The sequence below is a fragment of the Elephas maximus genome, chromosome 16 (genome assembly GCF_024166365.1).
Source record: "Elephas maximus indicus isolate mEleMax1 chromosome 16, mEleMax1 primary haplotype, whole genome shotgun sequence".
NCBI classification, from domain to species: Eukaryota; Metazoa; Chordata; class Mammalia; order Proboscidea; family Elephantidae; genus Elephas; species Elephas maximus.
Window position 1 is genome coordinate 41,947,382 of NC_064834.1, and position 10,125 is coordinate 41,957,506.

Consider the following 10,125-nt stretch of genomic DNA (forward strand, 5'->3'; position numbering starts at 1 on the left):
GATTTCCTTAAAAAAAAAATGTTGTAAATTGTATCTCTGTGATGTTGATGAGATGGGATTAGCAGCAATTATGTAAACTCAATCTATAAGATTAATCTACAATTTAAGCCAATCTCTTTTGAGATATAAAAGAGAATCGAGCAGAGAGACAGGGAAACCTCATACCACCAAGAAAGCAGCGCCTGGAACAGAGTGTGTCCTTTGGACCCAGGGTTCCTGTGCAGAGAAGCTCCTAGACCAAGAGAAGATTGATAGCAAGGACCTTCCTCCAGAGCCGACAGAGAAACAAAACCTTCCCCTGGAACTGGCACCCTGAATTTGGATATCTAGCCTACTAGACTGTGAGACAACAAACTGCTGTTTGTTAAATCCATCCACATGTGGTATTTCTGTTATAGCAGCACTAGATGACTAAGACAGCATTCTAACCCCACTCAAATCATAAGGAAAATATCAAACAAATCCCAGCTGAAGGATGCTCTACAAAATATCGAACCAAAACTCCTCAAAACTATCAGCATCCTCAGAAACAAGGAAAGTCTGAGAAACCATCCCAGTCAAGAGAAGCTTAGGGAGACATCATAACTAAATGCAATGCAGTACCTTGGATGGGATTCTGGATCAGAAAAAGGACATTAGGTAAAAACTAAAGAATCTGAATAAAGTATAGACAATAATAATGTATCAATATCAGTCCATTAATTGTAATATAGGTACCATGCTTATATAACATGTTAATAACAAGGGATACGGGATGGGAGTATATGGGAACACTACTATCTTTGCAATTTTTCTGTAAACCTAAAACTATTCTAAAAAATAAAGTTTATTTTTTAAATTTATGGGCTTGGGTCACAAGGCATTCCCAGTGTAGTGGTGAAATGAACAAGTAATTAAATTAAAAATTATAATACAGGTAGGTATGAGTGACAAGAGAAGTATACAGAGCCAGCAGAAAACCAGAGGGATTAACACTGTTGGCAAGGGTGGTTAAGCAAGGCTTTATGAGGCAGGCATTGTCTGAGCTGCAATTTTCAGCAGTGAATCAAGAGTAGAGGAAGGCAGGAGTCCTAAGCTGAAGGAATGCCTGGTAAAGGTTTGGGAATACTTACACTGTTCAGTGTTGTTAGGGCATTAGGATGAGGGGAAGGAATGGCAGGACAAGAGACTGATGAAGGAGGGGGAGGGCTCAGGAAGGGCCTGGTGGCTGGACTAAGGACTGGACCTCCCCTGGCCAGAGGGAGGTCCAACCCCATCAGAGTCATTTCCAAAAGAGGATCTGGAAGAGCAAAGCAGTAGGAAATACTGCTAACAGTCATCTTATTCCCTTTAAATTAAAATATCTGTCATTCTTCCACTGCCAGAAATGATGGCTGGAATGTACTGGACCTGACCTACTTTTAATTCCATTTGGCTGCTAATGCCATTGGACTCAATTTATTGATGTGTAATAGGTCCTTTCTAGAGAAAGGTTCTTAAGCATTATGAGTCAGACCGCATCTCCTAGAATGACAGAGCAAATATGAAAAGGGTGCAGTCCTGAAGACTTGGGCTAGATCACAATGCCTGGCCAGTCTCAGTCTGCGTGTGGTTCATGTGACATAGCACCAAGTCAAGGAAGACAAAGAGGTAGGAGACATTGGCTCAGGGCGGAATGCACAGGAGCCCAGAAAGGCTATTAAAATAAGAGAATACAATTCTCAGAGGTACATGCATACTGCCACATTGCTATGAACAGCAGCATGGCTCACAGGTTCAATTGTGCAGATTTAAATACCAACTTGTGAAATCCAGCAAAAGGAGAATTTGGTCTAACCAACAATTTTGGTTGCCACAATGATAGAGTGGGGGAGGCAAGAATGCTAGATGTCATACAATGCCTGGGATAGTCCCACCCAACAAACAATTGTCCTGCATTGCTCATACATCTTACATGTCACTTCAGACAGCCATGAAATGGAAAACCTAGTAATAATGATCAGAGTTGGGAGCTTCATTGTTTCACATATAAACACCAAGTACCTTTTACAAGATTTTAATTTTCCAGCAACACAACCACCAAGTAAATCAAAGAAGGAGTTTGCAATTTTTGGAATTTTCAAGACTTGTTCACCAAGTTGGGCTTTAACTGGAATTGGTAGCTAGGATTCCCTTGGTCAGATAAGGTTTTTTAATGTGTTTGTTTGTTTGCTTTTTACCTTCATGAGGATTTGTGGAGGATGATGACCTCATGCATACTAAGGTTACATGACTTATCTTTTAGCAGCACAGATGATGAGAGTTTTTGAATCATGGACTGCAAGTTTGTGCCTGGAGTCTCTACATTCACGGACATTCTGTACATAAATGCAAGCATCTAAGAATGTCTTTAGGTCTTCTAGTGTGGTCAAGGGAGCCGTGGTGGCACAATGGATAAGCACTCAGCTGCTAACCAAAAGGTTGGCTGTTTGAACCCCCCAGCAGCTCTGCGAGAGAAAGCCCTGGCGAGAGAAAGACCTGGCAATCTGCTTCCATAAAGATTACAGCCAAGAAAACCCCATGGGGCATTTCTACTCTGTCACATGGAGTTGCTATAAGTCAGAATTAATGGCACTCAGCAACAATAACAACAGCCATGTGGTCATGTTTGATAATTTACACATTGAAATATATATCATTTTATTATAAATTACTTTCTTTTCATTTCTCCTTTATATTATAGCTAAGATATTACTTAATGTTTTTAATTGTATGAATAGGTATTTCATTTCAAGATGATCAAGATGACATTATAAAATATTTGCTATAAAATTAGGTGTTAGATGTGGTAGGGACAGGAATCACTACATTAGATCCAAGGTGGTGAAGAAACTGGGAAGAAAATTCCTCTCCGCTGCCTGCCCATTCGTTCTGGGAGGAAATAAAAGGCTCTAATGGTCTATTATATCAGGGAATTTCTAGACTCAAACCACAAGGGAATTCCCGAGGGCTGGGTCAAGGCAAGCTCCAAGAGTCTCTCAGAAATTTGAAGCTACTCTGAGGCCCAGTTAAATACAGACCTGCAGAAAACTCCCAGCATACTTCAGAAACGTCGGGGGACGTCTAGGGCTCTGAGACCAGACCAGAATTTGGCTTCTGCTCTAAGAGAGTAAGATTTTACACCCTAGATAGAAAACAGCTCACTAAGCTGTTTTCTGTGAGGGGGCGGGTGGCTGCTTACCAGATTTTTCTGCGCTGGGCATCGGCACTTCAACTGGAATCATTAGCTAAGATTTCCTTGGTCAGATAAGGTTTTTAAATGTTTTTTGTTTGTTTGTTTAACTTTATGAGGATTTGTGGAGGCTGATGGCCTCACCCACACTAAGGTGGCCCAGCTGATATACAGTGGAATAGAAAGTCTCTGCTAAGGTGTCAGTCTCCTACTCCTCTCCATTAAGCAGCATGGGGACAGCCTTTAACCTCTATAACCAGAGGACCGGTTCCAATCCAGCCTGGCTCCTCCTTTGGGTCCCACATTGCTCTTGACCAGCACAGCCTCACTGTAGTTTTGGTTCTTGCATCAGAGTGGGGTGCACAGTTCTCTGAAAAAAGGACCTGGACAGACACCCAAATCCATGATGTCTACTACACTGGCCCACTGGAGATGCAGGAAGACGCTTCCTCAGCATGGGATACCTGTTTCAGAAGATTCTGGACATTAAAAATGGATGAGGATCAGCCCTAAATATAATTCCTCAAGGTACTCATGATTTTACTCATTTGTCGTCTATACTATTGTCCTTCCCAGTCTCCCAGAGGTTTGTCTGATTCAAATCTTGTCATTTCTCTTAGGGAAAATATTAAAAGATCGGTGCTTAAGCTCACTGAGGAAATCTATGTTGTACCAAGGAATGGCATACTGAACCCACTATGAAGGAGAACTTGGAATAGAAGCACTTTCCCTAGAGCCCACGTGGCTCACAGTCAGCATCAGAAGTTATTTGCAGAAAGAGCTGTAGGTCAGGTGTTGATCTCTAAGAATTCAGAGTTTTTACAACAGTTTCAGGGGAATTTTCCTCCAAAGGTATTATAAATAACAAAAACAATAAATCCAAAAAATACTATTTATGGGGTTCTAGCTACATTTCAAGGAAACCCTGGTGGCGTAGTGGTTAAGTGCCACAGCTGCTAACCAAAGGGTTGGCAGTTCGAATCTGCCAGGCGCTACTTGAAAACTCTGTGGGGGCAGTTTTACTCTGTCCTATAGGATCGCTGTGAGTCAGAATTGACTCAACGGCACTGGGTTTGGTTTTTTTTTTTTAGCTACATTTCAAATGAGGAGCCCTGGAGGTGCAGTGGTTAAGTATTCGGCTGCTAACCGAAAGGTGGGCAGTTGAAACCCACCAGCCTCTCCACAGGAGAAAGATATGGCAGTCTGCTTCTCTAAAGATTTACAGCCTTGGAAACTGTGTGGGACAGTTTTACTTGGTCCTATCAGATCACTGTGAGTCAGAATCAGCTCGAAGGCAGTGGGTTTGGTTGGTTTTTTAACTACATTTCAAAGGAGCCCTTCTGGTGCTGTAGTTAAACACTTGGCTGCTAACCAATCAGCAGTTTAAACCCACCAGCTGCTCCTCAGGAGAAAGTTATGGCAGTCTGCTTCTGTAAAGATTTACAGTATTGGAAACCCTATGAGGCAGTTCTACCCTGTCCTATTGGTTGCTATGAGTCAGAATCGACTCAATGGCAATGGGTAGAACTACATACATTTCAAGGAGCACTGGTGGTGTGCTGGTTAGGTACTCGTCTGCTAACCAAACGGTCAGTGGTTCATACCCACATAGCAGCTCCATGGGAGAAAAGATCTGGCTATCTGCTCTAGTGATGATTGCAGCCTAGGAAATTCTACGGGGCAGTTCTACTCTGTCCTATAGGGTCACTATGAGTCAGAATCAACTCCATGACATGCAACAATTTCAGACATATTGCTTAGGGTACATAGCCTATGCCATCTCATTTAATCCTCGAGGTAGAAGTATTATTATCTCCAATTTCTAGACAAGCAAAGTGAAATTCAAGTATGTTAATTATTTGTCCCAAACAGCTAGGAAGTAGAAGATGTAAATTCAGGACTACCTGACTTGATTGCCTTGCTCTTCATTACTGACCCCTGAGAGGCAGATCATGGATAGGGCACATACCCAGTGTCAGACATGGCCTGAGTCACTGGCTGTGTAATCTGGAATGAGAATCTGTAACAGTCCGGACTTCAGTTTCTCTATTTATTAAATAGGAGTACTAATAGTGCCTAATGCATAGTGTTGTCATGAGGGATAAAAGAAATAATAATGCGGCAAGAGGCAGATGAGGTGAAGATTCCACAAGCTATTTGAATTAGTCAGCTGAAGGAGAGCAGAGATGGCTCCGGACAGTTGGCTGAAGCCAGGTTGGCTTGTTTATTCTCTGAACCAGACCCATAAGCCAGCCGAAAGGACATGCATGGATTCTTCCAAGTGTACACTGACTGGGAGAGCTAGATGCATACAGGAAGAATGGCATTTGCTACTACTTCATGGATTTGCATTTGCAAGACCAGTGCTCTTGAACCTGTTCCCTTCCTGGGTGAGGCACAGGGTGGGGGCAGCTGCCCTCACAGTTGTTTTTTGTTTTGGGGGGTTTTTTTTTTGCTGTTTTGTGTGCTTGTAATCATTCCTATTTGGATCCAACTGAGAACATTACCTCACCCTTCTGGATTTTGCTGCTACCAAGTACAGGGAACTTCCCTGATAGAGCAGCCCAGCTACCACTTCTGGACTCCTAGGAACTAAATGCAAGGGAGAAAAAAAGAAGTAATATATATCAGAGCTCAATTACGATCTGTTTGTAAACAGAAGTTAAAACTACTTATATACCAAAACAAACACTGTGTACCACACGGCTGAATACATGAACTGAATATAAAATATTCAAACCAAAACCAAACCTACTGCCCTCAAGTCAATTCTCACTCGCAGAGACTATATAGGACAGAGTAGAAATGCCCCCATGGGGTTTCCAAGACTGTAAATCTTTATAGAAGCAGACGGCCACATCCTTCTCCCACAGAGCAGCTGGGAGTTCATGCAGCCGACCTTTTGGTTAGCAGCTGAGCACTTTAACCATTGCACCACCAGGGCTATAAAATATCCAGGAAAATAAATTTTAAACTAATGCAAGTTTTATCTAATCATAGTTTTTGAGAGAAAACATGGTAGCAAGAGCCTGGTTCTCTTCCAGCTCTGTCGCTAACTAGCTCTGTGAACTCTGCAAGATGCTGTGAGGTCTACAACAAGTTTAGGAGCTGGACAAACCTAGATTTTTGAATTACGGTGTAGTAATTTTTTTTTTTTTAGGGCATTAGTTTACACAACACAGCAACAACAAAAAACCCACAGACAAAAGCCCTTTATTGTATACCTAATCTCATTCCTGGAGCTCCCAGTTCTACCAATGGTGGAAAAAATACTTAAATTTGACAATTCAAGGTAATTTAGTCTCTGGTTTAAAAAGCTCCCTTCTGTTTAACAATTGCTTTTGAATAAATATTCAATTCAAAATTTACATTCCCTCTCAGAGCAGTTTTGCCCCCTTCCCCTACCTTCAAAGGTCTCCACATTCTCTCCTCTTTCACAGGGTAGCATTTGGGTAGAGAGTAATTTTGCCACACATCCTCCCTTTGGTGGGGATGGGCTAGCTGGTCTACCTTCTCGCCTCTGTGTCTTCACTGTTCTGCAATGCAAGCACAATTGGTGCACAGGCCTCTAGGCACCTTCTATTTGTATCTGCTGAGATGCAGCCAATCCTGTTGTTTTGGAAGACATGTTGGTCTCTGCTCCTAAATCTCCCAATAGTCAAAAGAATTAGAGAAAGAAATGTCTGAGAAAGTAGGGGAGAGACAATCTTATTCACCATTCTGACCACATTCATGATATCAATAACCATCTATAGGTATATGGCTCAACATGTTATCTCTCCAGACTATTCCTTGAGCAGTTGGCACATGTAGCCAACTACTACTTCACATCGGCATTTTGGTGTCTAAAGGTGCTCCGGATTTAATATGTTAAACTAAACTCATAATTTTAATTCCCCCCAAATCTGACTTTCTTCAAGTATTCCCCAAATCAATAAGTGGATATAGCATCCATCCAGTTATTCAAGCTAAAAATTTAGAGTTCATCCTCAAAACCACCTCTCCCTCAGCCTCAATATATAATCATCAGGTCCTATTGCTTTGACCTCTTAAACACCTCACAATATGCCCCTTTTCTCTGTCTTTAGGAGCCCTGGTGGTGCAAGGATTAAAGCACTTGGCTGCTAACTGAAAGGTCAGTGGTTTGAACCCACCAGCCACTCCAAGGGAGAATGTGGCAGTCTATTTCCATAAAGACTATAGCCTTGGAAACCCTATGAGACAGTTCTACTCTGTCCTATAAGGTTGTTGAGTTGGAATCAACTGGGCAGCAATGGGTTTGGTTGTTTTGTTTTTTATTTCTCTGTCTTTACTGCCACCATCCTAGTCTAAGCCACCATCAACTGATCTCTCATCCGGACTTCTTCAACAGTCTCCTGACCAGTTTACTTATGTCCACTGTAGCTGTCTTCTAACCCATTCTCTTCACCTTAGTCAGAGGGATGTTGGCTAATTGTAGATACACTGCTGTCAGCACACGAACACATACAAACACACGCGCGCACGTGCTCCTCTTTTAAAACTCTTAGAGTCCCTTTACAGCTATGGGGTAGAGGGATAGAACAGTCAGTTGGTCTTAGCTACTCTCTGTGAACTGTGACTCTAGAACTAGACATATCTTTTCTAGGTTTTTCCCTTCACGTCATTTCATTTTATGTACTAGAGAAAATAAAGAGGTCATGAGAGGGATGTTGGCAGGGACAATGCTCCTTGACACCCGTCTTGTAGAGAAGTATTGACACAGACACTATGCAGAACACCAACACTAGTCCAAGACATGTTTGTGGCTCGAACCATACCCTCCAGACCCATAGGACCCCAACGACCAAGGGGCATCCTCAGAAGAGTTCAATTTGGGTGCCAGGAGAGAGGACAAATTCCCCTTTGAAGGGACTCCCAAAGGATAGTCAGCCTGTGGTGATCTCAAAAGGAGCTAAAAATACAATTTGCAACAACACTGCATTGCCTCGAGACTGCCAAAATGTCTTCTATTTCCTAGGTCTGTGTTTATATATAAATTAATTTGAAGAGTGAACAGAAGCTTAATTCAGCCAAAAACACTTTTGGAAATTATATCTGGACAAAGTGTGTCGGCAGAAGGTGAAAGAATGAAGAGCTACCACCACCTAGTCAAAACCCATGACAGAGTAGAATGTCTGTGGCACTCTTGCATTTGTGTTTGCATTTTGTGTTATGGTACTCCCAAGTTACCCAATCTCTCATTTGATGATACAGTACATTTTTATAATTGAGTCCATGAAATAAGGAAGTTTCCTCATTACAAAATAAAGTGGGGGAAGGGTTGGGCATTATTTTTGAGTTGGTAATTATCAGAACCCAAACCCAAGCAGTAATCACATGGCACCATTATTTTAATCTGTTGTGTAGAAGTGGTTAAAAATGCATGCTTGGTTAATATTTTTAGCAGGCAAAAAATTTACCAAGTTAATGAGTTCTCTATAAAACAGAGAAGTACTTTTTATTGAGCTAGAATAGAATATTTGGGTAGAAGGAATTAACATCCATTTACTTTTAATTTTTCTTTAAATCTCCAAACATTCATAACCATAGCTGGTATGAGTTATAATTATTAGTGTAAATTTCTGTTTTCTTATTCACAGAGATAGTCTTCCAGACTCAGCATCCATTGGAGGCATCATTTGAGTGGTTTGTACAATAATAAGAATTAGTCTGCCCCAAAGTATCCACATCACTCACCTGGACCCAATTACAAGCACACCTGTTATTTGCTGCAGTTTGATTATGGTAAAATTTGTAAAACTGATAATCAAATGTGCAAATTTGGTCTCATATGAACTGCAACATCATTTGTTGGAAGACTCACTTGAGATGCACTCTTTCTTTGATTCCTCTGGAGATAATCCAGCTTCTGGAAGCCTCTGGCATCATGTGAAGTCCTGATGAAAAACTACCGTAAGATTCTGCCCTCCAAAATAGCTCCCAATATGTTCTTGTTGTTGTTGTTAGGTGCAGTCAAGTCAGTTCCCACTCATAGCAACCCTGTGTACACAACAAACCACTGCCTGGTCCTGCACCATCCTCACAGTCATTATGTTTGAGCCAATTGTTTCAGCAACTGTGTCAATTCATCTTGTTGAGGAGCTTCTGCTTTTTCACTGACCCTCTACCAAGCATGATGTCCTTCTCCAGGGACAGGTCCCTTCTGATAACATGTCCAAAGTGCATGAGACAAAGTCTAGCCATCCTTGCTTCCAAGGTACACTCTGGCTGTATTTCTTCCAAGACAGATTTGTTTGTTCTTCTGGTAGCCCGTGGTATATTCAATGTTCTTCGCCAACACCATAGTTCAAAGGTATCAGTTGTTCTTCGGTCTTCTTTATTCATAGTCCAGCTTTCGCATGTATATGAGGCAATTGAAAACACCATGGTTTGGGTCAGGTGCACCTTAGTCCTCAAAATGACATCTTTCCTTTGAACACTTTAAAGAGTTCTTTTGCAGCAGATTTGCCCAATTCAGTACGTCGTTTGATTCCCTGCCTTCTGCCTATAAGAAGACCCTGGAAGCTAAGGACACTGAAGATACCTAATTAATTAGTACTCCACCAGGTATCAGGCCACTTCTGGTCACCTCCCCACTATGTCGCTGGCTTCCTCTAAGTTGTTTTTCAGACCCTGGAGAGCCCTAGAAGAGTCCAGATCGAACCTGCTCAGAGTAGCCTGACATGCGCAGAGCAGACCATGATGATGGACAAATGACCCTGGGCTGTCACGCATGCTCAATAATGCAAGAGAACTTATGTTAAGGAACCAAAAGACTCATGCCAAGGAACCAAAATCACCAGAAATGCATCATCTGCAATAGTCGAGCCCATTTCAAAAGCGTTTTGTCCATGGGCCACTTCCGTGCGGAGTCTTAGCCCCGCCTCATAATAAATTATCAGTAGAAACTATGA

At 41.8% G+C, this 10,125-nt stretch overlaps 1 long non-coding RNA gene across 1 annotated transcript; it reads left to right on the forward strand.

The window, feature by feature from the left end:
- Nucleotides 1–3,619: 3,619 nt before the first annotated feature.
- Nucleotides 3,620–8,998, forward strand: LOC126059727 (uncharacterized). The gene is made up of 3 exons (XR_007513479.1): nucleotides 3,620–3,718; nucleotides 7,279–7,325; nucleotides 8,812–8,998. It is a non-coding gene; the product is annotated as an uncharacterized LOC126059727 (long non-coding RNA).
- The last annotated feature ends 1,127 nt before the right edge of the window (nucleotides 8,999–10,125 follow it).